At 42.9% G+C, this 6000-nt stretch overlaps 4 non-coding genes across 4 annotated transcripts; all 4 read left to right on the top strand.

The window, feature by feature from the left end:
• Positions 1-1552: 1552 nt before the first annotated feature.
• Positions 1553-1675, top strand: TRNAL-CAA (transfer RNA leucine (anticodon CAA)). The gene is made up of 2 exons: positions 1553-1590; positions 1630-1675. It is a non-coding gene; the product is annotated as a tRNA-Leu (tRNA).
• A 2507-nt stretch (positions 1676-4182) lies between these two features.
• TRNAL-CAA (transfer RNA leucine (anticodon CAA)) lies at positions 4183-4304 on the top strand. Its single transcript has 2 exons — positions 4183-4220; positions 4259-4304. It is a non-coding gene; the product is annotated as a tRNA-Leu (tRNA).
• A 630-nt stretch (positions 4305-4934) lies between these two features.
• On the top strand, positions 4935-5056 carry TRNAL-CAA (transfer RNA leucine (anticodon CAA)). The gene is made up of 2 exons: positions 4935-4972; positions 5011-5056. It is a non-coding gene; the product is annotated as a tRNA-Leu (tRNA).
• Positions 5057-5122: 66 nt separating this feature from the next.
• Positions 5123-5245, top strand: TRNAL-CAA (transfer RNA leucine (anticodon CAA)). Its single transcript has 2 exons — positions 5123-5160; positions 5200-5245. It is a non-coding gene; the product is annotated as a tRNA-Leu (tRNA).
• Positions 5246-6000: the final 755 nt, after the last annotated feature.

Here is a 6000-nt window from a genome sequence, read left to right on the forward strand (position 1 = left end):
CGAAACATGTGGTTAATAATTGATTGCATCGCTCCTAACTCCAAAAATAATAAAGGAAATGCTAGAGATTTGTCTTTTTTCCGATTTCCCAAAAATACCTGTTTTTTCACACGTTATAGAGCCATAATTTGTTTGAACTTTAGTTACTTTACTCGCCGTCTGGCGGCGCCACCGTGACCCTTTTTGGCTTCTCGCGCGCCTACTAGTTGGCCTCTCCTATAGAGTCCAATAGAGTTCCCTGTTGGAAACCAATTGGAAATGAAAAGAGTTCCCTGTTGGAAACCAATTGGAAATGAAAAGGACTTTAATTTGAAAACATGACCAATACATGTCCAATAGAGTTCCCTATTGGAAACCTATTGGGAATTAAAAGGAACTTAATTTGAAAACATGACCAATACATGTCCAATAGAGTTCCCTATTGGAAACCTATTGGGAATTAAAAGGAACTTAATTTGAAAACATGCCCAATACATGTCCAATAGAGTTCCCTATTGGAAACCTATTGGGAATTAAAAGGAACTTAATTTGAAAACATGACCAATACATGTCCAATAGAGTTCCCTATTGGAAACCTATTGGGAATTAAAAGGACCTTAATTTGCAAAAATGACCAATACATGTCCAATAGAGTTCCCTATTGGAAACCTATTGGATATGTAATGGTCTTGAAATGGCAAGAAACCCCAATTCATTCCCAATAGAATTTCCAATCGGATGGTTATCGGAATGAAATGGACTTCTATTGGCAGATCATTTCCTATAGGTCGCCAATAGAAATCTTCAAACACCAATAGGATCGAATTTGTCACCGATTGGTTTCCAATCATTTTTTCCACTAGGGTTTGCTTCATCGTTCACGACGTGGATCTGTGTATTCTGGTCCTCGTATGAGGGCGTGGGTTCGAATCCCACTTCTGATACGATATTCTTTATGAAAATAACTGGATGAGATGTAATTTTAAAACGTCCAAATTGCACAAAACCACGTCAGGATGGCCGAGCGTTCTAAGGCGCCAGACTCAAGGGGCTTAGCTTCCTTCGTTCACGAAGTGAATCTGTGTATTCTGGTCCTCGTATGAGGGCGTGGGTTCGAAACCCACTTCTGACACGATATTTTTTAGGAAAATAAATGGATGAGATGTAATTTTAAAACGCCCAAATTACACAATACCACGTCAGGATGGCCGAGCGTTCTAAGGCGCCAGACTCAAGGGGTGTAACTTCCTTCGTTCACGATGTGAACCTGTGAATTCTAGTCCTCCTTTGAGGGCGCGGGATCGAATATCACTTCGAACACGATATGTTTTATGAAAATAACTGGAGGAGATGTAATTTTAAACGTCTAAATTACTTAAAACCACGTCAGGATGGCCGAGCGGTCTAAGGCGCCAGACTCAAGGGGCTTAGCTTCCTTCGTGCACGATGTGAATCTGTGTATTCTGGTCCTCGTATGAGGGCGTGGGTTCGAATCCAACTTCTGACACGATATTTTTTATGAAAATAAATGGAAGAGATATTATTTTAAAACGTCCAAATTACACAAAAGCACGTCAGGATGGCCGAGCGGTCTAAGGCGACAGACTCAAGGGTTGTTAGTTTCATTGGTTCACGATGTATATCTGTGTATTCTGGTCCTCGTTTGAGGGCGTGGGTTCGAATCCCACTTCTGACACGATATGTTTTATGAAAATAGATGGAGGAGATGTAATTTTAAACGTCCAAGTTACATAAAATCACGTCAGGATGGCCGAGCGGTCTAAGGCGAGAGACGCAAGGGTTCTAAGTTTCATTGGTCCACGATGTGAATCTGTGTATTCTGGTCCTCAATTGAGGGCTTGGGTTCGAATCCCACTTCTGACACGATATTTTGTATGAAAATAAATGGATGAAATGTAATTTTAAAACGTCCAAATTACACAAAACCACGTCAGGATGGCCGAGCGGTCTAAAGCGACAGACTCAAGGGGCTTAGCTTCCTTCGTTCACGATGTGAATCTGTGTATTCTGGTCCTTGTATGAGGGCGTGGGTTCGAATCCCACTTCTAACACGAAATTTTTTATGAAAATAACTGGATGAGATGTAATTTTAAAACGTCCAAATTGCATAACACCACGTCAGGATGGCCGAGCGGTCTTAGGCGCTAGACTCAAGGGTCTTTGCTTCATCGTTCACGATGTGGATCTGTGTATTCTGGTCCTCGTAGGAGGGCGTGGGTTCGAATCCCATTTCTGATACGATATTGTTTATGAAAATAACTGGATGAGATGTAATTTTAAAACGTCCATATTACACAAAACCACGTCAGGATGGGCGAGAGGTTTAAGGCGCCAGACTCAAGGGGCTTAGCTTCCTTCGTTCACGAAGTGAATCTGTGTATTCTGGTCCTCGTATGAGGGCGTGGGTTCGAATCCCACTTCTGACACGATATTTTTTATGAAAATAACTGGATGAGATGTAATTTTATAACGTCCAAATTACAGAAAACCATGTCAGGACGGCCGAGCGGTCTAAGGCGCCAGACTCAAGGGGCTTAGCTTCCTTCGTGCACGATGTGAATCTGTGTATTCTGGTCCTCGTATGAGGGCGTGGGTTCGAATCACACTTCTGACACGATATTTTTTATGAAAATAAATGGAAGAGATGTTACTTTAAAACGTCCAAATTACACAAAAGCACGTCAGGATGGCCGAGCGGTCTAAGGCGACAGACTCAAGGGGCTTAGCTTCCTTCGTTCACGATGTGAATCTGTGAATTCTGGTCCTCGTTTGAGGGCGTGGGTTCGAATTCCGCTTCTGACACGAAATTTTGATGAAAATAACTGGATGAGATGTTATTTTAAAACGTCCAAATTACACAAAAGCACGTCAGGATGGCCGAGCGGTCTAAGGCGACAGACCCCATTGTTGTTAGTTTCATTGGTTCACGATGTATATCTGTGTATTCTGGTCCTCGTTTGAGGGCGTGGGTTCGAATCCCACTTCTGACACGATATGTTTTATGAAAATAGGTGGAGGAGATGTCATTTTAAACGTCCAAATTACATAAAACCACGTCAGGATGGCCGAGCGGTCTAAGGCGAGAGACGCAAGGGTTCTAAGTTTCATTGGTCCACGATGTGAATCTGTGTATTCTGGTCCTCAATTGAGGGCTTGGTTCGAATCCCACTTCTGATACGATATTTTGTATGAAAATAAATGGATGAAATGTAATTTTAAAACGTCCAAATTACACAAAACCACGTCAGGATGGCCGAGCGGTCTAAAGCGACAGACTCAAGGGACTTAGCTTCCTTCGTTCACGATGTGAATCTGTGTATTCTGGTCCTTGTATGAGGGCGTGGGTTCGAATCCCACTTCTGATACGATATTCTTTATGAAAATAACTGGATGAGATGTAATTTTAAAACGTCCAAATTGCACAAAACCACGTCAGGATGGCCGAGCAGTCTAAGGCGCCAGACTCAAGGGGCTTAGCTTCCTTCGTTCACGAAGTGAATCTGTGTATTCTGGTCCTCGTATGAGGGCGTGGTTTCGAAACCCACTTCTGACACGATATTTTTTAGGAAAATAAATGGATGAGATGTAATTTTAAAACGCCCAAATTACACAATACCACGTCAGGATGGCCGAGCGTTCTAAGGCGCCAGACTCAAGGGGTGTAACTTCCTTCGTTCACGATGTGAACCTGTGAATTCTAGTCCTCCTTTGAGGGCGCGGGATCGAATATCACTTCGAACACGATATGTTTTATGAAAATAACTGGATAAGATGTAATTTTAAACGTCTAAATTACTTAAAACCACGTCAGGATGGCCGAGCGGTCTAAGGCGCCAGACTCAAGGGGCTTAGATTCCTTCGTTCACGATGTGAATCTGTGTATTCTGGTCCTCGTTTGAGGGCCTGGGTTCGAATTCCACTTCTGACACGAAATTTTGTATGAAAATAAATGGATGAGATGTTATTTTATAACGTCCAAATTGCACAAAACCGCGTCAGGATGGTCGAGCGGTCTAAGGCACCAGACTGAACGGGCTTAGCTTCCTTCGTTCACGATGTGAATCTGTGTATTCTGGTCCTCGTATGAGGGCGTGGGTTCAAATCCCACTTCTAACACGATATTTTTTATGAAAATAACTGGATGAGATGTAATTTTATAACGTCCAAATTACAGAAAACCATGTCAGGATGGCCAAGCGGTCTAAGGCGCCAGACTCAAGGGGCTTAGCTTCCTTCTTGCACGATGTGAATCTGTGTATTCTGGTCCTCGTATGAGGGCGTGGGTTCGAATCCCACTTCTGACACGATATTTTTTATGAAAATAAATGGATGAGATGTTATTTTAAAACGTCCAAATTACACAAAAGTACGTCAGGATGGCCGAGCGGTCTAAGGCGAGAGACGCAAGGGTTCTAAGTTTCATTGGTCCACGATGTGAATCTGTGTATTCTGGTCCTCAATTGAGGGCTTGGGTTCGAATCCCACTTCTGACACGATATTTTGTATGAAAATAAATGGATGAAATGTAATTTTAAAACATCCAAATTACACAAAACCACGTCAGGATGGCCGAGCGGACTAAAGCGACAGACTCAAGGGGCTTAGCTTCCTTCGTTCACGATGTGAATCTGTGTATTCTGGTCCTTGTATAAGGGCGTGGGTTCGAATCCCACTTCTAACACGATATTTTTTATGAAAATAACTGGATGAGATGTAATTTTAAAACGTCCAAATTGCATAACACTACGTCAGGATGGCCGAGCGGTCTTAGGCGCTAGACTCAAGGGGCTTTGCTTCATCGTTCACGATGTGGATCTGTGTATTCTGGTCCTCGTATGAGGGCGTGGGTTTGAATCCCACTTCTGACACGATATTTTTTATGAAAATAACTGGATGAGATGTAATTTTATAACGTCCAAATTACAGAAAACCATGTCAGGATGGCCGAGCGGTCTAAGGCGCCAGACTCAAGGGGCTTAGCTTCCTTCGTGCACGATGTGAATCTGTGTATTCTGGTCCTCGTATGAGGGCGTGGGTTCGAATCCCACTTCTGACACGATATTTTTTATGAAAATAAATGGAAGAGATGTTATTTTAAAACGTCCAAATTACACAAAAGCACGTCAGGATGGCCGAGCGGTCTAAGGCGACAGACTCAAGGGTTGTTAGTTTCATTGGTTCACGATGTATATCTGTGTATTCTGGTCCTCGTTTGAGGGCGTGGGTTCGAATCCCACTTCTGACACGATATGTTTTATGAAAATAGGTGGAGGAGATGTAATTTTAAACGTCCAAATTACATAAAATCACGTCAGGATGGCCGAGCGGTCTAAGGCGAGAGACGCAAGGGTTCTAAGTTTCATTGGTCCACGATGTGAATCTGTGTATTCTGGTCCTCAATTGAGGGCTTGGGTTCGAATCCCACTTCTGCCACGATATTTTGTATGAAAATAAATGGATGAAATGTAATTTTAAAACGTCCAAATTACACAAAACCACGTCAGGATGGCCGAGCGGTCTAAAGCGACACACTCAAGGGGCTTAGCTTCCTTCGTTCACGATGTGAATCTGTGTATTCTGGTCCTTGTATGAGGGCGTGGGTTCGAATCCCACTTCTAACACGATATTTTTTATGAAAATAACGGGATGAGATGTAATTTTAAAACGTCCAAATTGCATAACACCACGTCAGGATGGCCGAGCGGTCTTAGGCGCTAGACTCAAGGGGCTTTGCTTCATCGTTCACGATGTGGATCTGTGTATTCTGGTCCTTGTATGAGGGCGTGGGTTCGAATCCCACTTCTAACACGATATTTTTTATGAAAATAACTGGATGAGATGTAATTTTAAAACGTCCAAATTACACAAAACCACGTCAGGATGGGTGAGAGGTTTAAGGCGCCAGACTCAAGGGGCTTAGCTTCCTTCGTTCACGAAGTGAATCTGTGTATTCTGGTCCTCGTATGAGGGCGTGGGTTCGAATCCCACTTCTGACACGAT

The sequence above is a fragment of the Phalangium opilio genome, unplaced genomic scaffold (assembly GCF_054372755.1).
Source record: "Phalangium opilio isolate 3A_F unplaced genomic scaffold, DU_Popi_V2 ptg000059l_1, whole genome shotgun sequence".
In the NCBI taxonomy this organism is placed as follows: domain Eukaryota; kingdom Metazoa; phylum Arthropoda; class Arachnida; order Opiliones; family Phalangiidae; genus Phalangium; species Phalangium opilio.